At 40.1% G+C, this 22,720-nt stretch overlaps 1 protein-coding gene across 3 annotated transcripts in view; it reads right to left on the bottom strand.

Moving 5' to 3' along the window:
- The window catches only part of inpp4b (inositol polyphosphate-4-phosphatase type II B), a 578,351-nt gene extending 555,991 nt beyond the window's left edge, over positions 1-22,360 (bottom strand). The window contains exon 1 of one of the 3 annotated variants that reach the window (XM_017717647.2): positions 22,338-22,360. The gene's annotated coding sequence lies outside the window, so the exon portion shown is untranslated. The remainder of the gene's footprint in view (positions 1-22,337) is intronic. The other 2 variants (XM_037538633.1, XM_017717648.2) reach the window with 2 other exon arrangements.
- Between the last annotated feature and the right edge of the window lie 360 nt (positions 22,361-22,720).

Here is a 22,720-nt window from a genome sequence, read left to right as displayed (position 1 = left end):
ACATAAACTTTGACCTGTACTTGAGTGATAACAGTAAAAAGAGAAGACAATAAATGGTGTACCCTCTTTTATTTTAGCCACACCCCTGCCTTGTAGACCAGGCAATGAGACTGCATCTCTGTCCCTTATGGCCCCATTGTGAGCAATTAGGTCTCATTATTTTGAATTTGAAGTGAATGTGTCCCAAAATATGAAAATCAGTGTGGAACATTAAGAACTAATTCACTACTGAAACTGCATATTTTCTGCAAATAATTGCTTTTTGTGTTTTAATGAAACCTAAAATGATTTTATGTGTGTACAACAGTTCACAGCTAGGTCATTTGCTAGTGATGTGCTGGCTAGTGTTTTTGAGTTCTGTTCAAAAGCATTTACTCATTTGCAACACATAAACACAAAGCCACTTAGCCTTCTTGGTCATGGGGGTTGCTGGAGCCTATCCCAGCAGTCATTGGGCAGAAGGCAAGAAACACCCTGGACAGGTTGCCAGTCTATCAGAGAGCAACACACAGACAAACATTCACACCTATGGACAATTTAGTGTGTCTCTGGACTGTGGGAGAAAGAGAGAGAAAGAGAACATGCAAATTCCCCACAGAAAGAACCCAGTCACCCGGCTGGGGAACTGAACCCAGGCTCTTCTTGCTGTGACGTAACAACATTACCCACTGCACCACTGTGCCACCTCATTACCAAAACAGTTGCTATCAAACTATTTGGTAAAGTATTGAAAGTGTTCTTATTATTAATATGAATTATTATTTATTATTGCTACAGGCTTGACATTATAATGGTAGAAAACCCATTTTGGTACTATACAGAACCATGTTCAGAAGAGTTCTATATAGAACCATCCAGAGCACATTCTCCATCAGTCTGAAGAACCCATTGATGATGCAAAGAACCCATTAATCATGCAAAGGGGGGTTCTTTCAGCATTCATGGTTCTATGTTGAACCATTTTCTTTACTAAAAACCTTTGAAGTACCACCTTTTTTAAGAGTGTACTTTTACTTGGGTCACTATTTTACCCAAGTATTAATACTTTTACTCAAGTATGGATTCCCAACTCTGCTGCTATAGATGCTGTTCAGTGGCCATTTTTATTTCATATTTTACTTGCCAGCCAGTCAGAGGATCGGCTTCCATGCAAATTCTCTGATTAGCCACGCTATTTAGCAGATCTAAAGCACTGATTTGCTTTCATATCGCTGGCTCAAAATTTTTGAAACTAAATTTTCCTAGTAAATGTGCTAATGTACTACAAAGGCTTTTTGGAGGCAGTGAGGAGGATCACAGAGAGACTTGAGAAATGTGAGTAGTGTGGTGTGGCTCTGTAGCCAGATAGCAATACACATTAACCAAAAGAGCAAAAGACACTTAATGACAGTGCTGAGAAAAATGGTCACAGGCCTGCACATACAGACAACAGAGGATTCCAGAGACTTTCATACGTTGTTTATTGTTCACATTATTTATTCACTGTTATGTATATGTTTGGGTTTTTTTTTAAACATATGAGAAAAATGTTTGTTTTTTAAGATTATTGTTCCTTCACATTTTTTTAAACATTGAAAAATGTACAAAAGTTGGTGAAGAAGGTACAATGCAAATAAAACACAAAGCAGTGATTTAGACATAAACTTTGACCTGTATTTGAGTGATAACAGTAAAAAGAGAAGACAATAAATGGTGTACCTGCTCAACTTCATAGAAATTTTGTAAATATCCGTTTTTAAGACCTGGAACATTGTAGAATGTTCAAAAATCATCTTAAACAGGTGAGGTAATCATTGCTTGAGCATAAAAAGAGCATCCAGGAAAATCCTTTTTAAGTAAGGACAGGTCAAGGCTCACCACTTTACCAATAATGCATCAGCATAAAAATCAACAGTTTAAAAGTAACATTCCTCTGTGAGCAACTGCAAGTATTTTAGGCATTTGGCTTACTACAGTGCAATTTAACATCAAAAGATTCAGGGAATCCAGAAGAATCTTTGTGCATAAAGGCCAAGGCCAAAAACCACTGTCATGATTGGCCCCTCCCAGTCCTCCATGTGCTTTTGTTTTGCTTCATTGTTTTGCCTCTTTTTTGAGGTCACACATGCTTATTTCAACATGCCAAGACCAAACCACAATCTGCACATGCATGTTACAATAGTATGGCTGCAGGTGCTAGACTGGCCTGCCTGCATTCCGGAACTGTGTTTCATTTAAAATGTTTGTCTTATTAAGTTCAATATATGACAGCAAAGCTCCCAACATATGCAGAGCTTAATTCTTTATTAAAAAATCCACTTTAAATAGACCAGTGTGAGTCTTCAGTACCCAAATGAGCATTAAGTGCTTTTAAAAGGAAACGTGATGTAACACAGTGGTAAACAAGCTCCCAACGTTTTGGAACAGTTTGCAGGCATCAAATTTAGAATGAGCATATACTTACAAACAATAATGATGCTCATCAGGTAAAACATACATTATTGTGTTTTTGTAACATTTTCAATGTAATACAGCTCAAACATCCATCCATTATCTAAGCCGCTTCTCCGTCAGGGTCGCGGGGGGGGTGCTGGAGCCTATCCCAGCAGTCTTCGGGCGGAAGGCAGGATACACCCTGGACAGGTCGCCAGTCCATCGCAGGGCAGACAGACAGACAGACACAGACAGTCACTCACACACTCACACCTAGGGGCAATTTAGCGCGTCCAATTGGCCTGACTGCATGTCTTTGGACTGTGGGAGGAAACCAGAGAACCTGGAGGAAACCCACGCAGACATGGGGAGAACATGCAAACTCCACACAGAGAGGACCCTGGCCGCCCGGCCGGGGAATCGAACCCAGGCCCTCCTCGCTGTGAGGCGACGGTGCTACCCACCAAGCCACCGTGCCGCCTTACAGCTCAAACAGAATTTACTAATTACAGCTTCTATTTTATTAGTATTTCTCTTAGCATAAGGCAGCCATGTTTTGTATTGATTTTCTGTCCTCATGGATTCATGCTGAGTGATAAAAGTATGATAAGCAGCAGTCAGTTAAATCAAATCAAAACCAGTCTTTATTTTCGGAATTAGGAATTGCGTATTTATTATCAGATATTTTTAATACTCAAAATCAATGTAAACTGAAAGACAGAGCTAGACATTACTAACGATATAATCATATTTGTCAAATTTATTTATATTTATCTTATTTTAGCCTGTGATTGTGTGATTTTGAGGGAAAGAGGGAAAGGACACAGTTGAGTGTGTTGAATTCGGACAAGGTCATTTGCCTTTTTCGCCTTTTTTCCAAATACCAAATAGTATGTCAAGAAGTAGCACACCACAGTTATGAGAATAACTCATTTACATGCTTTAACACAATGATGTGGTACATTCAAGACTTTTGATCTGCCTATTAAGCAAATTTCCATCACCCTCACTTTTCCTTATACCCCCGAACATGTACACACCAGACACACATTACAGTTCATTAATAATGCATTATAATTGCTTTTACAGGCTGACACTTAGTATTGGAACACACTTGATACCTTCCTTCCCAGCAAACCTAGCGACAGCTGACAAGTAGACAAACTAAAGAATCAGTGTACACAACCCCAACATGCTGTCAAATCACTTTACACACAATTACACACAAGAGATCGGAATTATAATTAAACAACCTTTTCTTGGGTTGATAAGAAGCTGTCTATTTTCCCAGTGTTTCACGTGAGCAGTAATGCTCCGAATAAATATAGAAAAGAAGGAGAGAGACCCCAAGTAATATTCCACTTAGATGTGACTTTGTACTGAAATGCTTTGAAATACTCCTGGTTTGAAATGCCAGAGATAAAACAAGCTGACGTGACGTTTTAATTTCACTCTTATCTTTCTTATCTTTCACTCTCTCTCTCTCTCTCTCTCTCTCTCTCTCTCTCTATATATATATATATATATATATATATATATATATATATATATATATATATATATATATATATATATATAATTTATGGGATATATTGAATTTTTTATTTCGCTCTTAAACAGCACGGCAGCACGACTGATGTGAAGCCTTTAAAGTCAAAGCCAGAGCAGCTCTACAAGAACAAGTAGTTTAGAACAAAAAGGCACTTGGTGGTTCAATGTCGTTTAAAAACCGTGTGAATTCATTGAGTGCTGTAATTACCCATTCTTATTTTGCAAAAATTCTTTCCTAATGTAATCTGCATCTCCCTCAGCAAGCTGCAAGGTTATATTCATTATGTGATTGAGATTGATGAGTGTAACAGAGATATTACACTGTTAGGTCTGGGAACATAGAGATCTAATACTTTCACTACTATTATGAAAGAATAGGGCAAAATCATTAAGTGTATTCCACCAGACAAATTAAACTGACAGCTAGTTAAAATTCACTTAAATGGTCATTGACACAGTTTGGACAACTGTATTAGCATATGTAATATGAAAGTACATTAGCATATGCTATGCATGAGTTTATTAGCATGCATTATCTAAACAGCCAGAAGTGGAGCAATGAGGGTCAGAGCTTTATGCAAATGAAAGCAAAACAATATCGCTTACTGGCTTTGCAACAAGCAAAGGACAACGATCGTGTTTGTCAGACAATTAATCATTGCATGATTATAAAAGAATGTCAAAGGTGTCCAAATAACAATGGAATATGAATTATAATCATTAGTCTACATGGATGAGCTGAATATGTACAAATGAAGATATACAAACGAAGTGGAGAGCAGGGGACAATTTAATGCAGGGTAAAATGCAACAAAATTCTTTATGTAGTTCAACAGCTTTATGTAGAACATGCTTTTGGTCATCTTTTTTTCATATTAACATCATTGTGAACTTTCAGTCAGATACACTATATGGCCATCTCAGAACACCTGACCATCACACCCACATGAGCTTTTTGGACATCCTGTTCCAAAGTCATGGGCATTAATATGGTGTTGCTACCTCTTTGCAGCTATAACATCCTCCACTCTTCTGGGAAGGCTTTCTGCAAAAGTATGGAGTGTGTTTGTGGAAATTTGTGCCCGTTTAATCAAAAGAGCATTTGTGAGGTCAGGCATTGATGTTGCACAAGGAGGCCTAAATCACAACGTTCCAGTTCATCCCAAAGGTTTTCAATGGGGTTGAGGTCAATGCAGGCCATTGGAGATCCTCAACACTAAACTTGCCTCTTGCCTTGGCCTCATTTTGTGCAAGGGAAAGGATCCAAAATGTCTTTGTTTGCTGCATCAGTAACATTACCTTTAACTGGAACTAAAGGGCATCACCCAAACCCTGAAAAACTGCCTCAGATCATTATCCCTCCTCCACCAAACTTTTCTGTTGGCAATACGTATTCCAGTAAGTAATGCTGTCCTGGGATCCCATTAAACCTGGATTCATCCATTAGACTGCCAGTGAAGCATGACTCCAGAGAGCATGTTTCCGCTGCCAGTCAGTCCAGTGGTAGCATGCTTTGCACCACTCCCTTCAATGCTTGGCACTACTCATAGAGATCTTAGGCTTGTGGGCAGTTGCTCAGCCATGAAAACCCATTTCTAGTTCCTAATGCACAGTTCTTGCCACAGATTGTGCCAGTCTTCCCACCTTGCTTTTGTAGAGGCATTCAATAAACTTAATGTTGTGTGTATTGGAGACTTCCTCTAGATATTAAAACATGCACATAAACCATGCACCAAACTGTTATTAATCTACTTAAAGGAGCTATCTCTGCCATCTAAGTGACCCAGAGAGACCTGTAAGGACTAAATGTGTGTGTGGCGCTCAAAGATAATGAGTTCATTAAGCACTAATGGCATTTTTAAAGCTGTCTGATTATATAAGAGATAGCACAAATCAGAGGCACAGGGAGTGAGAGAGACATCTAAGAATAGCTTATCTCTTAGGATGGCTCAAAATCAGGAAGATCCATCTGACTGAAATTCTTTTTGCCCCAACCTCTCACCTCCAACCTGAACAGGGGAAAAAAGATCATTTGACCCTCATTGTCTATAAAAGGATTAACCAAAGCTGAGTTTATCTGCTTCACAATCTGCCCTTCCTTCACTCTGCTCGACTCTGTACTCTACTGGGCAGGCTTGTGAAATATAGCATTCTCACATACCTTAGCCATCGGAGATCATCGTTTGTTATGTGTAACGTATGAGGCATTGAGGTGGGATGCAAGCGTGAGTTGCTTTTATTAATACAATGCAGAGTTCACAAACACAGGTGAGTGGGACAGATAAATCCAATGCAACACAAGACAAAGCAAACAAGAGCTAAACAAGGAAACAATACCAACAACAAGGGGAACCATGCAACAGGGTACAAAGACACACAATGCAAGACAAAGGGACTGCGCAAACACAGGGGTATAAGTACTAACAGAAAACAAGAAACACCTGTGACTAATGAGAGGGTGGAGTTGGGAGTCAAAGCACAAGTGAAGACAAGTCAGGGGAGGGGCCAACAAGACAACAAAATCAGAAAGAAAACAAAAGCACATGGCAGATAAACAAAAAACACACACAGCACTAGGAAACCAAGAAATAGGCAAACAGAAAGACCAGAACAAAGAGTGAACAGATGTTACATTATGGAGCACGTTCTTAGGCTTTGTGGTGGGTCAGTGAGAGCTGCTGTCCCATGTATTGATATTGCAAGGAAGCACATTGCTAAAATGATATCTTGGCAGGGGACACTCTCTTAAATCTAGACAGTATGTCTATTATGTATCATTTATGAGATTATGAGGACATATTCAGATAACTCAACCTATTTGTAGATGTTTTTCCTTTTAAGATGTCATCTAATGGAGGGGTTCTCAACCTTTTTCACCCCACTTGTTTATAACTGTAAAGCCTAGCGGCCCACAAGAAAACTAAACTTAACTTCATTTTTTTTGTTTTCTTAAATGTCAACAAGGGAGGAAAAAAGAAAAAAAGAATAGAAATGTACAAGGTGGATCTGATTTGGAGATATATATATATATATATATGGGGTGGTGTGTGTATACACCACCCCTTAGATCAGGATAATAAAATAGACTCTTCCATCTTGTTATGTGATGACAGGTATGCATGAAGGCAGACAGCAGAGGAGGCTTTCTAGGGGTTGAGAATGAAATTCAAATAAAAGTTTTTTTATTCAGCAGAGATTGCAGCAGAGAAACAACAGCTACACTGGTTTTTTTTGTTGTCACTTGCCTGTGCCACTTGCTGTTAGGACACGAAGAAAGAAGGAGGAAGGCCAACAAATTGATGTTTCACTCATAAAGTTAGTTTTCTCTGTCAAAAAAGTGCCCTACACAGACTCAGCAGATGAGCCATAATGATAGAGTGAATATTAGTATAGATAGCTCCAGTTACAACACTCATATTAGTAATTACTTTTCTCAAACTGTCCTAGGATTACATTACTTATTAGTTCCTGGAAAGCAAAGAAACACAAAATGCTCAGTACTTTACTTCTATGTTACTCTATACCAAATTATCTCACTGTATTTGCAGATAATTTAGAATAGTTCTTAAAACAAGCGAAATTATATGCAATAGTTAGCTATTATTATACACACACAAACACACACACATCTTCTAAACCATTTATCCTTCTGGGTCGTGGGGGGCAGTTGGAGCTTATCCTAGCAGTCACTGGGTGTAAAGCAGGATACACCCCACATCGCAGGGCAGACAGACAGATAGACATTTATACTATATTTCCAAAATTATTCGTCTGCCTTCATACGCATAAGAAGTTGAGTGACATCTCATTCTTAATCCATAGGGTTTAATATGGTGGCAGCCCACCCTTTGCAGCTATAACAGCCTCCACTATTCTGGGAAGGCATTCTGCAAAAGTATGGAGAGTGTTTATGAGAATTTTTGACCATTCTTCCAGATGCGCATTTGTGAGGTCAGACACTGATGTTGGACGAGAAGGCCTGGCTCACAGTCTCCACTCTAATTCATCCCAAAGGTGTTCTATCGGGTTGAGGTCAGGACTCTGTGCAGGCCAGTCAAGTTCTTCCACACCAAACTCGCTCAACCATGTCTTTATGGACCTTGCTTTGTGCACTGGTGCGCTGTCAGTTGAAAAAGGAAGAGGCCATCCCCGAACTGTTCCCACAAAGTTGAGAGCATGAAATTGTCTAAAATCTCTTGGTCTGCTGAAGCATTGAATTCCTTTCACTGGAAATAAGGGGCCGAGCCCAACTCCTGAAAAAACATCATGATCCCCTCCACCAAACTTTATACTTGGCACAATGCAGTCAGACAAGTACCGTTTACCGCCAAACCCAGACTCGTCCATCAGATTTCCGGACAGAGAAGCATGATTCATTACTCCAGAGAACACATCTCTACTGCTCTAGAGCCCAGTGGCGACGCTTTACACCACTGCATTCAATGCTTTGCATTGCACTTGGTGATGTAAGGCTTGGATGCAGCTGCTCGGCCATGGAAACCCATTCCATGAAGCTCTTTACGCTGTTCTTGTTCATGAAAGGTGGGGACCTCTGCGCACTTTGCGAACACTATATGCCTCAGCATCTGCTGACCCCACTCTGTCATTTTACATGGCAGGCCTAGGTCATTAGGCCTGCCAACGTTGCTGTCATTAGCAACATGAGTTGCTGTCATTCCCAATTGCTTCCACTTTGTTATAATACCACTGACAGTTGACTGTAAAATATGTAATAGCAAGAAAATTTTATGTCTGGACTTGTTGCACAGGTGGCGTCCTATCACGATACCATGCTGGAATTCACTGAGCTCCTGAGAGTGACCCATTATTTCACTAATGTTTGTAGAAGCAGTCTGTAGGCCTAGGTGCTTGGTTTTATACACCTGTGGCCATAGAAGTAATTGGAACACTGGAATTCAATGATTTGGATGGGTGACTGAATACTTTTGACAATATAATGTACATTCACAAACACACTCACACCTAGGGGCAATTTAGCTTGTCCAATTGGCCTGACTGCATGTCTTTGGACTGTGGGAGGAAACCAGAGAAATCCCACGCAGACATGGGGAGAACATGCAAACTCCATACAGAAGGGACCCTGGTCGCCCGGCCGGGGAATAGAACCAAGATCCAATATTAACATGTCTGTTTTTGCAGTGTAGATGGTTGCGCTCCCATTCCTGTCTTCAGCGTAGAACCCCTGAATACCTAATCCTGCTCTGAATATTTCTGTTCTTGCCACACTTTGAGTAGGTTGTGCTTCAGAGACATTCAGTAGCACTCCCATCCACCCCCCCACCCCCCTACCCCCCCCCCCCGCCTCTAAATGCAGCAGTCACATGAAAAATACACTAAATAGAATTATGTTGTCTTGCCCTGTTGCAAAGAGCAGGACATGGTTAAAAAGATAAAACAGATTGTGGGACAACTGTGGTTCACTTTTCTACACCTTAAAGCCATGGACAACACGTTTCCTGACATGCAAATTGTCCAGCTTGACAACCGTCCAAGATGATGTTCACCTGATAGCCTAGAATTATCAATTAACTCAAGCATTGTATGAAGTAATGTGGATCGTTCCACTTGCTAAAATCAATCATACTCACAATTACATAGAAACTTATTCTTTAATTTCCTGTGAGAAAAACATCGGCAGAAGAGGAGACGCCTTCATTTCACGAGCTATTAAAGGGCCAAGCTGAAAGCAGTTCAGAGAGAATCTCTCAGGATTGATTGTGCTTCCCAGCATGCATACACAGACAGAATTTAGGAATCAGCACAGTGCACAGGAGCTTGGAGAATGTTCTTTTCTCTGTCTTTTCATTTTTTGAGGCACTGCCTGTAAGGTACATTTGGTGAGTTGTGATGTCAGAAGTCAGAGGAAAACAAATGACAGAAGTCACCTCTTCAGCTTCAGAATTCTATAGAAGTGTTTAGGGTGACTATAAGGGCACAGAGCTGAAGCCACGCTGTACAATGACTCTATACTGAGGAGAGAAGTTTTGACATTTGCCATAAGAATCCAGGCACAATCCCTCAAAACCTTTCAAGCGAAGTTTCAAGCAAACTTTGCAGGATGATGCCAAGCATATTTTCACCATGAATGTCATAAAAAGTGTTGACAGGAAAGAGAAAACACTGCATGTAAGGAAATGAATTCAGCTCATAATACTTTACCAAGGGCAAAACTCAATTATTTCACTCTTCCTTACCAACGGAATTTCTGTAAACACAGACTTAATAAAGAGTGATATTTAAACACATTCATAACCGACTAATGAAAATGCCTGGCAATAAAGGATATAGACACCTGCCAATCTTTGGCTCAAAGGAAAGCATCTACTGCAGAGAAATTATCAGCACTGTCATTTGTTTGAAATTAATCTCTTCAGAGCTGCAGGCGACAACATGTACAAATCAAGCATCAAAAGCCGGTACAAAAGAAAGAACTACAACTATGCCTACATGGCTAGTCACAAGGACATGGATTAAGCCTAGTTTTCATCTAAATTCCAGCACCAGTCATGTTAATCCATTACAAATACCATTTAGTTTAGGCTTAAATCTGCAAAATCCTGGTCTGGCGCATAACCCCCCAAAAATGTTTCCAAAATCATCATTCCAGCACATAATCTATCACACTTGAGTTCCAGCCAGGTGCCTGGAGCTGGATTTGTTTCACTAGAGAAGCTTGTGATGTAACATGTGGGATTTGATTGGCTGATTAGTTTGGGTTGAAGTATCTGTGTAATTTCCCCAAATTCCCAAAAATAATCCAGATTGAACAAGACTGCTATAACTGAGTGAGCTCCCGGATCAGAAGACCATTCACTCTGCAGACTGCAAAACTACGCAACACACTCGGTAGATTTTTACTGGATTCAAATCTCACCACAGTTATTTCTGTCAGGCTGTAAAACCTGCACACAGAGGATTCATCCCAGAGTTGAGATTCATATTCACAGATCTAGTCTGTAATTATTTCCCAAAAGATTAACACCACCAGCGAGCAGGTATTATTTAGGTGGTGGATCATTCTCTGTACTGCAGAGTCACTGATAGGGTCGTGGTGTGTTGCGCTGGTACAAGTGGATCAGACACTGTGCTGCTGTAGAGAAAGACAGAGTGAGAGACAGTGACAGGAAGAACGAGAGAAGGAGAGGAAGAAAAAAGAGGGAGAGAGATGGATGATGAAAGAGATGGAGGAGAGAGACAGAAAGAGAGAGAAAGGAACTAAGAAAGAAAGAAAACGACAATGAGGAGGAGAGTGAGTCTGAGGAAAAGAGAGTGAGAGAGAGTGGGAGGGAGGGAGAGAATCTGAGTGAGAAAAGGAAAAAGACAGTGAGGAGGAGAGAGAGCAAGAGAAAGAGAGTGTGAGAGAGAGAAAGAGAGAGAGAGGGAGTTAGTGAGAAAATTAAAAGACAGTGAGAAGAAGAAAGAAAGAGGGGGGGAAGACAGTGAGAAGGAGAGCGAGCAAGAGAATGAGAGAGAGAGAGAGAGAGAGAGAGAGAAAGGGAGGGAGAAAAGGAAACAGATAGTAAGAAGAAAAGCTAACCAGAAAATAAGGGGGGGGGGGAAAGGGGGTGAGAGAAAGAAAAAGACAGTGAGAAGAAGAAAAAAAGAGGGGGGGGGGACAGTGAGAAGGAGAGCGAGCCAGAGAATGAGAGAGACAGAGAGAGAGACAGGAAGAGACGGTGAGCGGGTGAGACAGTGAGAGTGTGGGAAAGAGTGAGAGAGCAAAACAGATAGTGAGAGACCAAAACACCTGGGGGGAGGGGGGAGTAGAGATGACCAGCAGACAGCAGTTAAGCAGAGATAAGGCCTCTCTCTCTCCCTCTCACAGCACCGCAGCCTCCCCTGGCATTTCACCATTCCCTCATTAAATCAAAATGCACTGCTGTATTAATGGCCTGTCAGCACCGTTAACATTTATTTCATGTGAATTCATTCAAACCGAGGGGTTTTTACAAATGGCACGGCTCCCCACCGAACGCAGCGTGAAAAATTAGCCTTGTGTTTTTCCCCCACCCTCCTTCAGTGAATTTCAATAAGCAACACATACTGCCTGCACCTTTGCACCTAGGAGTATGAAAAATGGCTACATTTAAGGTTTTCAGAAGCTTTTCAGCATGATGCTGCGTCTTTTGTTCGAGGCCACAGACATTTTGTGATGGGAATGCTAATATGTGAAGATGCATACGTTATATTAATGTCTTGGCAGAATGAGCTTTGGGGAGAATTGAGCTTGGGTGCAGGCAAAGTGAGCAACAGTCACTGTAGTGGTTAACAAATGCAACCTCACTAGTCAGTGAATCAGTACTGCCTGTTAAATACTATAGATGCAAACCACAACGTAAAAGGTGAACAAGCACAATGGTGCTCTAAACGGGAAGAGGAGCAAAAATACACTGAAAGTGTATAAACTCTATAGCCATAGAGTTTAGCTTATATTCAGGTCCCACGCTGCCTCTTTACTCAGTAAAGACACTAAAGTGCAGGTCCCTCAGCCATATTTATGAGGCTGTGCGTTTCTTCATTTTGTGAATACTCAAGTCGTTCTGCATTGGCACTTTCTGATGGGAGGTGCAGAGTGCTGACAACAGTTTAAATTGATTTTAGGAGCAGGGAGACAATCCATTTCCCCGGAGCTGATAGCAAAGGACAGCGAGGGTAGGGTATGGGGTGGGGGAGCATTCAGGAGTTGACAGCGCTTTCCCATTTCCAAAGACAAACATGCTCATAAAACTGTATTTCCAACTGCTGATGCACAGTAATGATAAAATTGCAGTGCGGGATTGACTCAAAATCACACATCAGACCTTTCAAGGGGCGGCAGATGAGACAAGCTGCGCTCACTGAGAGATGTTCCGCAGGAGAAATAAACACAGGATCTGAGAAGGGTTAATTAATGACGTCACTGGGTCTTAGGGCCCCCTTCCTTCCTCACTTCAAAACAAAGCTTGACTTTGTTTCTTGTTGGTAATTAGAGCAGCACTCCTGTGATTTTGTTTCTCAAGTCCTGCACGGACTGTTTAATTTGCTTGTTCGGTTTCAACTCTCGCTTTTTACTGGTTTATTCAGAACTCAGTGCCGTCTGAGAGTCATGTCTTCACTCAGTGCGTTCAGTTGTTTTCCCAAAGAGCATTATTAAAAATGAACTTCCTTGGAATTGATCCACCAAACTGAGGAATTTTGGGGGGAAATAAGAAGCTCTGCAGCCTCACTGAAAATAGGCACACCTAGGGTTCATTTGAAGGCCTTGGAAAGAGAGACATTGATTATACTTTCCATAATATGGAAATCTATCTGTTTTGAAGTTCATTCATTTAAGGGGAGGCAGAAATGTTTCTATCCTTGCTTAAGAGATTTGGCTTTTTTTTCTAATCATCACTGCATTTCAGGAAAAGTCCCATGGAGCCAGAACACTGCCGAAATTCATTGCCTAAAGAAATGATTGCTACCTGTTAGGGGAAGTTAACATAATACATATGGGTACCTGCTTTCATGATATCTAGCTTTTGCTTACTGTTCTTTCAGCAACAAATATGAGTATATGAAAGGCATGGGTACATAAGGTGGCTTCTTTTTATGTTGCAACATGCTAAAGGCTTTATCTGAACCCCAAAACCAGCTCCTATTACAAGTCTTTTGTTAGTAGTTGGCCCTTATTCATCAAAGTTGTGCACCGTGAAATTCAAATGTGGAATGACCATACATGTATCAGGTGTACCTGTACAATCAAACACATCTAGTAAAAGTGTGTGTAATTTGGGAGTCATAAAAAATGCTTGATTTGTGGGTAACTAACCAAAACTATTGACAATATTATATAATATATAATACCAATAATAAGAATAAATATATAAAAATAACAATAATACTAATTATTCGAGCACATGCCAATCTAGTACAAAAGTGGATGTACTTAATTTTAACATACATTTTGGAACACAAAAATGCTTTAACTATTCCATGTCCCCCTTAAAGGCACTAAGTGTTGTAATTATAACACTTTATACAGCAGTTAGATCTGTCCATGCAAGCTGATTGCTTGAGAAGTCGTGCTGTTATTTCACCATTACTTCACGTTTTTTTTTTCACAAACACTGTATCACTCCGCTGAGACGCTGCCATTTGAACGATTTTACCTCTTACTTTGCGCACAAACAGAAAACGGATACTTTTAAGATCACATTTGACTGACAGCCAATTTACCAAACTGTCATTACCACTGAGCAGCTTTTCAATTGGCAGCTGCGAAGAAGAACGCCTAAACAACCTGGAATCAGCCAGAAATGAACTGAATACCATTCGCCAAACAAAATGGGCTGTAAAATGCTTTTCAGACGGGCTGGAACAAAACAACATCAATATTGATCTGTAAAAAATGACAACACTGAGCTAAACTTGATATTGCGACAGTTTTATGGCTCAGTTATTTCAAAATGCGACAGTCTTACAGCAGACTGTGCAGCGAGTTCGTTACTCTAATGTAGCAACAAGCTGCTTGTTAAGGAACTTTAATTTTGGCAGAAGGAATTGCTAACATTAAAATATATTAAATGACACATTCGGGGCCCAATTTATTCATTTCTTATTTATTTAACTGTTGTATAAAAGCATTAGAACACTGGAAGTCGTGTGTTATTGCGAATAACATCATGACCAAATCATAGCCGTGATGTTATTTCATGATAACACAGTCCCGCTCTTGTTCTATTGCTTTAATAAAGTTTGGTCAGTAGGGGCAGAAATAAACTCACTGCTCGACTTCAAACTCTGCCTACAAGCTTAACCATTGGCTCACAAACTGCGGAACACTGATTGTGAGAATAATGGATGACCCTGAAGAGTTTTAGCACTCAATATACTTAAATTATAACCATTATGTACTAACACAGGACTTTAGTCTCCCATCAACGTAATCTGCTGTCCTAATGAGGCACTATGAGACAGAAATGGAGATAAATTCCAATGAATTCTGTGAAGGAAAACTGCAACAGATTGTAAGTAATATTGACAGGATGATGAATAATGTGAGCGTCTGTTCTTTGTGTCCGTGCAGCCTCACAGTGCTAATCTCTCTTGCTGCTCTGGCCAGTCTCTCCCTGGAGGAAAACGCAGCACTCTGAGTCAGCCTTTGGCGAAGCCTTAGAAAGGCTAACCGCGTCCATCACAATGACTAATAACACAGCATGATAGTTTATTAAGTGAACAGAATTCAGTCTGCTTGGACAAACTGTGAATCCATCCTATTATCTCCTTATATTCTGTTAATTGAAGGACTGATTGATTGAAGGTGCAGTGTGTAAGATTGAAGGGTACCTATGGGAAGAATTAGAATGTAGTATACAAAACTATGTTTTTATTAGTGTGTAATTTCCAGTAAGTGTGAAACGTTAGCTTAAAATGGGCCCATCCTATCTACATAGGGAGCAGGTCTTCAAACAAAGCCTGCCATGTTGCACTTCCATGTTTCTATAGTACGCCCAAACGGATTGGCTTAGAGAGTGTCATTCACGTTTTTCTGTCAAAGCAGCAGCTTGATTTTGGGGGCGCTTTAGCACCAGTTGGAAGATGTAGAAAGAAGAAACATGAAGAAGCAAAATGAAATTGAGACAGGCAATGGCAGAAAACATGACAGCCACCGTAAGTTTTACTACATGCTTAGAAAGGGAGGGGTGAGTGAAGGGCATTAAGTTGGTTGCAATATGCAACCTCTCCACTAGATGCCACTAAATCTTACACACTGCACCCTTAAGGAGTCCACATCAAACAGAACACAGAATTTCTCCTTTATTTAAATAGAATAACCACCCCAACTGACCACCCCAGACTCCAGACCCCAACATCTTAGAATGTGTTTGGGATTAATTGTATTGTGAGGAGAAAACGCAACCGACTTCTAAGAGTGAACTTTGGAGATGTGGAAAAATATCCCTGCAGATTTCTTTAAAAAACTGAAAGCTGTAATTTTCTATTAACATATGATTTTGCTTTTCTTCCTTGGCTTTGAAAAACAAATAACTTATTAGTTGTTTTCACTGAGAGGTGGTCTCTGTCTTTTGAGTACCGTAGAGATATCAGTCTTAAAGATACAGTAACAAGCAGGAACAGCTTGTTTAATCATAAGGGATAGACAACGGTCTATCACCAGAGCACATTAACACACATTCAAGGAGAGGTCTGCACTCAACCCAGATTCCCGTGGGACCTACCTCTCTATCTTGCAGCACAGAATTAATTTTCAGGATTGTTCATGGGAGCGGGCGGGACAACTGCAGGTGGGGGCGGGACAAAGCACGCATAAAGAGAAATCATGCAAATTGATGAACAGCCTAAATAAAGATGGCAGAGCCTTCAGTCCATCAGCCGCCGAGCCCAGCAAAATACCAAAAACAACCGTTCTGTGGTTTAATTCCTGCTTTGTGTTTACTGGGAATAAATGGCATTTGGTGATGATACTTCACAGTGAACCTACATTGAGAACAATGTATCCCTGAACAGACTGTCAGATATTAAATTCATCTTGAGGTTGGACAACGGTCATGTAAACATAAGTTACAACCATCTTTGGTACATAAAACCACACAAACCTCACAAGTGGACCTCAGGGAAAGAAAAATGTAGAATATGGAAGCTATAAGTGCTACAAACAAGGAGGTAACACTGCTGCAAGCTTCTGAACCTGCAGCGAGAGAAGGAGGGAAGTAGTTTTACTGTGTCTCAATACTTTGAAACTCTTCTCTGCGCTTAATGTCAACTTGTCATTGAGTGGGTATTTCAAGCAGCGCTGCCAGGCCCATTCAACGATTCCCTCAAGACAGCCGTCACCCACCAGCACATGTCTGGCTGCCAGCAAGAGAAGGACGGACCCTTGCATTATGCAATGTGAATATTCATGAGGGAGAAATTCTTTCGGGAACATATCAGTGATCAACAACTTCTGCCTGTCACTGTCAATCTGAACATGAGGGCCTGGGGACATAGTTACCCTTCCATTATGAGGCATGAGAAGCGTTAAGATGCTCCTCAAGAGCTTTACAATTAAGCCAAAAAACAAAAAAATGGTGATGAAAACAAGCTGATTGCCTGCAATATGGTACTCTGTCTTTCTGTCAGACTTTGTTGATGTAACATCCTCGTCCTTCAGGCCAGAGCTTTCTGTAAGTCAGTTCTCGACTGAAATATTGTGGTTCGGTACAAAAAAAAGTAATTTATGAACTTTGTATTAGTGATCATATTTTATTCATAAACCAACAGTGTGAATGTTGCTGTATTTACCATTTGAAATGAGAAAGTCAAACAATGCTATCTGTAAATACATAATCAGTGATTAAGCCACTCCGGCTTTGAGGGAATAAAGCCACTGTTGTTTATTAATGCCTAATAAAATCTTATGAAGCATTTGTTTTCAACTTTCTTTCCAATGTTGCTCTGCTACAGAATCCTGTTAACAAGCCTCAAGCAATCTAATGAAACTGGATGATGGAAATGAAGAAAACATGACAATTTTCCAGAATAAAATACACACACACACACACACACAAACACACACACACACACACATACACACACACATACACACACACACACACACACACACACACATATATATTTTTTCTATATGTTTTCTTCATCATACAGTTAATGTACTTGCAGACACAAAATGAACACTTCAGTAACACCACTGCAGTGACATTAAAACTCAAACAGCAAACAGAGGAATTCAACATAAATCACAGGGAATGTTGATTAGTCTCTGTACTTTACTAACAAAGTGCTTTTACTTCTAGAAACATCTAGAGATAAGAAAGCAGATAGCTTTGCACTTCTGTCGTCTTTTGTGATATTATGAGTAGATCAGGTCAGGGGTTGGCAACCCAAATGTTAAAAAAAGCCATTTTGTCCTTTGAACAAAAATCAATCTACCTTGGAAGCCACAACATTTTATCCATGCATTCATCCATCCATCCACATTTTATGTTCATTTAATTGAACGTTTTACCCTCTTGGCTGCAAATATGTCTTAATGTGTGCTAGTCTTAATGTGTCCTAGTACAGACTAAAAAATCTATAGAAACTACTTACTTTGCTCTGCTTTATGCTTCAGCTCAGCTATAGCAGCTTTTCTCACATCTTCAGCAGGAAACCTTTCCACAAAAATAGAACAGCTTCGTCTAAAATGTCTTTAGATTTTTACAAGACCGAAGTCGCTTCTCATTTTCCAGCTTCTTGTTCAAATTTTCCCATTCCACCTTAAATGGTCCCTGAAGTGCCAGAATGCAACTGCTGCGCCATTTAAGGTGGAATGGGAAAATTCGAACACGAAGCTGGAAAATGAGAAGCTGACTTCAGCTTTGCGACTTTTTAGTGTTTAACAGTTGAATTAAATTTTATTTTTACCTAAAAATCTAATTCTGCTGTTTAGCCACAACAGGTCAGTAAAAGAGTCGCATGCCGGCTTTAGGGCATGTTCCTGACCCCTGATGTAGTGGAAACGGGGAAATCGTTTAAAGACATGTGCTCTGAATCTATTCCAATGAAATTGTGAAGTGAGAAATTTCTATAAATAAAGTTGAAAATTAAGTCAGCAAAACTTGCTATATCAGCTGTATCAGTGTCAGCATGCCTGGCTACGGCTGAACAGCAAATAAAACTCGCACATACAGAAAACAGCAGTTTTCTGATTAGAACCATTTTCCAAACTGTTCTATATAGAACTAGCAAATACATCTTCAATCTTGAGAAGTCAAAGGGTAGATTTTTTATCTTTCAAATGGTTTTAGCTGATTTAACTGGTAAAATGAAATGATGAATTGTAAAATCTAGATTCTTATCTGGATAATAAACTTAGAAGAACCAGATGCAGGACCAACATATTTCCTACAGTACATCAAGGACATATCCTGAGATTTGCCCTCTCAGCTTCACAGAACCGGACAAATGCAGCCAGTCTTAACTTGTTTTACGATGGCACTCAACAACTTTCTTTGTTACCCGGGATTTAGATATTCAAGCTATCCATGCGTGAAAGTAGTTATGAAGGACAGCTCATTGCATGAAACATAAAGGAGTACAGCAGCTTATTTTTCAAGAGAGAAAAATAAAGTAAAACAATTATAACAGTAAAAAGCACTCTTGATATCTATGGAGTTTATTTATTTCTGCCAGTGAAATGAGATATTTTTCAAGTAATTAACACCACAAACATCACCAGAAAAAAACTAGATTGGACAGAAACTGGAAGAAAAGGGATCGAAGGAATACATCTCCATCAACAGGCTAGCCCTCACTGGTCAGAATCTCAGCTTTGACTGCTCCAAGAGCTGTTTATGATATGAAATCCCCAACTGGACCTGCCCTGGAGCAGCTCAGACATACAGCACGAAGCTGCCATGGTGATGTATCTCTAAAAAGTGATACACCACCATGAGACAGAAAATCCAGGGTTAGATCAAGCTAAGCTTAAAGTGAGCTGGCAAAGCAAGAAAGCCCACTTTGTGAGACAGACTCCTGTGGAGAAAATGCATGTGTCTGCCTCTGCACACTGTCCAATGAGCACTGTAATCAGCAAACAACAAATTGTGAAACTCTAATTAGGCATGTTGCACTGATGAATTTAAACAGGACCACAACTGCATCCTTGTCAGAAGGATTGAACTCTTGGCTATTTACAGCCACGGTAGCTTGTTAGGGAGCCCACTCACTATTCTGTGGTTTGTTTCTGCAGCGACGGTCTTGCGTTATGTCTGGAGTGTTGCTCAGTGCAGGGCAATTACCTTTGGACCGCTGTCACTCAGCAGCGAATAATACATTGGTGAGTGTGATATCTTCTGAACAAAGACTAATTTATGGGGTTCTTTAAAAGACACAGACAGAGGAAGGCAAAGCTGACGGATGCTAATAAGGCATAAATCAATTATAACCAATCTATACTCTTAATATTAGAATCTTGAAAGTTTGATGTTATGACATTTGGCAGCCACACTTATCCAGAGCAACTTATAGTTTGATCATAATTTACACAGGTAGGTGAAGGTAGCATTAGGAGTCTTGCCCAAGGACTCTATTGGTATTGGTATGGTGTCTGGCGCTTGCCTAAGTGAGGGATTGAACCCTGGTCTACTGCACAGAAGGTAAAGGTGTTACTACACTATACCAACAAATCTGATCCAATTCCCTGACAAATTTCTTGTTGTGAGCTGTGTGTTTTTTTGTATTTATTTTGCAGCCAAGGGCAACAGTGGCAAGGCAAAATCTCTAAAGAGACTAAAGAAGAAATCTTGAGAGGAATCACGACTCAAAAGGGGAACCCATCCTCCTTTAGTTAATGTTAGAAAACAAACCAACAAGTTAAATGAATAAACAGCCTAAGTATTAAATGGAAAACTAATGACTAGTGGCCCAATGACATTTCACCCCTTGCCCCTACCATTTAGCCCTTACTCTTCTGTTTTGCACGTTCACATCTAGGGGGAGATTTTCATTGAGATAGATGGGTAGGGTGAAGTATTAGGACTAAATGGCCCTCCAAACAGATGTTTTTCAGAGGCACATTCCAACAGAGTATTACAAGGGAAAAGGAAAAATCGACCAGATGGATGTGAAAGCGACCAAAGAAGCCCACAAATGTGTGTTTTCTCTATTTAAAAATTATGAAAACCATTGTATTGTCTTAGTTTCATGTCATTTTTCAAAGTACTATAGCTCTTGTATTAATAACATGCACAAAAAATTGGTAAAAGTGCACTAATGTCTCGTAGCTAGCTAGCTAAATTTCCTATTCCACCTTAAATAGTCCAGCAGTATTAACACCTCAAGTGCCAGAATGTATCTGCTGCTCCATATAAGGTGGGACAGGAAAAGGACCTTGCATAGACGACTTCAGCTTCATATCCCTAAAGAATTAGGGGAGGGTGATAATAAATACTTGTCATCCCCTCTTTGAAGGCCCTAAATGTAATGAGGACTGTCTCGTTTCACAGGGGGGATTTCAACCATTACCCTTTGTAACTTAGTTCCAAGGGCCAAGGTGGCACTCGAAAACAAGGGGTAGGAATACATATAAGAATTGAGACTTTTCAAAGGTTATCTAAAATATACTGAAATGAAGTCTCGTGAGGCCATCTGGGGACAGCCAACTCAAACATTAAGCTAAATCTGGGGGTGAACATAGGCTTATTAGAATGGGAACAAAGTCAAAAGTCTCAGAAAAGCTATGCTTAGCGTAGATTGCGATGATGCATTTGTGAACAATGTCCAGCATACAACAAGCCTGTCTTCATCACTTGAATGTTAAGCAAGTAAGCATGGCTGAAAAGTGTGTTGCACATGTGGAGAACATATTACATTGGGTAAAAATGAACATCACCTCTTTTAAAGGAAATACAGTTCTGTCTGCTAAGGATAGCCATTCACTACCTAACTTGTTTTGCTTGGTGTTCATGAAAATTCCAGATGTTTAAAGACATGTGTTTTAGAAGGGGTACACTTGCTAGCCATTGATTAAACTGTAATCGAGCACCAAAAGTTTGACAAGTTTTCTCCACAAGGTTATTCTATTTACGAGATCACGACTGGCCCCATGGGACTAGGGGAAGTGACGATGGCCTGTTCAGCCAAGCAAAGCTGTCCATCGCCACAGGAAGCTTTCTGGCTCAACTCTCTCCTCAAGCTGCACACACAAATGAAAGAACTAGTGACTTCAATAGAAAGAACGTCAAAGCAGTACATTACCATTTTATTATGCAAAGTTATGCACTGTTGTGATGTGTCTAGATCATAATGCTGTAATCAGAATCATGCTTGATTTCTTTGTTACAACTTCGTATGCATATATCCCTTTCATGTAGTACTGCAAAGAAAAGTCTGAGGATTCAACAAGCTTTGTATTTTCAAATGAGGAGCATCAACCAGCAAAAAAATGTAGAAATTTTGTTTCAAAAACTTTCCCATCTCTTCATCAGTGCACTTTATCCTAAAGGCATGAAAGCAACAAATCACCATTCTATACCTCATAATAGTGCTTATCATCTCACATGCAAACATTTTAGAGTAGTTACGATATTTATAGAACAAAAACAAGCTAATCAAGCTTAGAAGAACATGTTCTGCACCAGATATAAACACCCGCATACACAGTTCCACACACAGTATATCATGTTGTGATGATGCTCAGGCAGAAAAAAAGAAACACGATCTGAGGACACACATACTCACACTCACACACACACACACAACACACACACACGCACACACACACACTTTTTTTATCATGAGCGACTGTAAATAAACACACGCACGCGCCCATATATCTTGGTCAAGAAGCCTTCACGTCACCCAGTGCTGAGTAAGATAAACATTCTTACCGGTTCTTCTTCACCCAGTGCTTCTTTCTCTCCTCCCTGACAGCAGCAACATCCCTTTCTCCGTCTGCAACAGAGAGAGAGAGAGAGAGAGAGAGCGAGAGAGAGAGGTAGAGAGAGAGAGAGAGAGAGGTAGAGAGAGAGAGAGAGAGAGAGAGAGAGCGAGAGAGAGGGGTAGAGAGATAGGAAGAGAGAAAGAGACAGACAAAAAGAGACAAAAGAAAAGAGAGAGACAAAGAGGCACAACAGATAAAAAAGAGAGAGAAAGAGAGAAATAAAAGAAAAATAGAGATATAGAGAGGGTAAAGAAGAAAAGTGAGATGAGGGACAAAAGATGAAGACAGACATAGAAAGATAAAAGAAGAAGAGAGAGCAAGAGAGAGAGA

Source organism: Pygocentrus nattereri, chromosome 5 (assembly GCF_015220715.1).
Source record: "Pygocentrus nattereri isolate fPygNat1 chromosome 5, fPygNat1.pri, whole genome shotgun sequence".
NCBI classification, from domain to species: Eukaryota; Metazoa; Chordata; class Actinopteri; order Characiformes; family Serrasalmidae; genus Pygocentrus; species Pygocentrus nattereri.
This window is presented reverse-complemented; position numbering and strand designations above follow the sequence as displayed.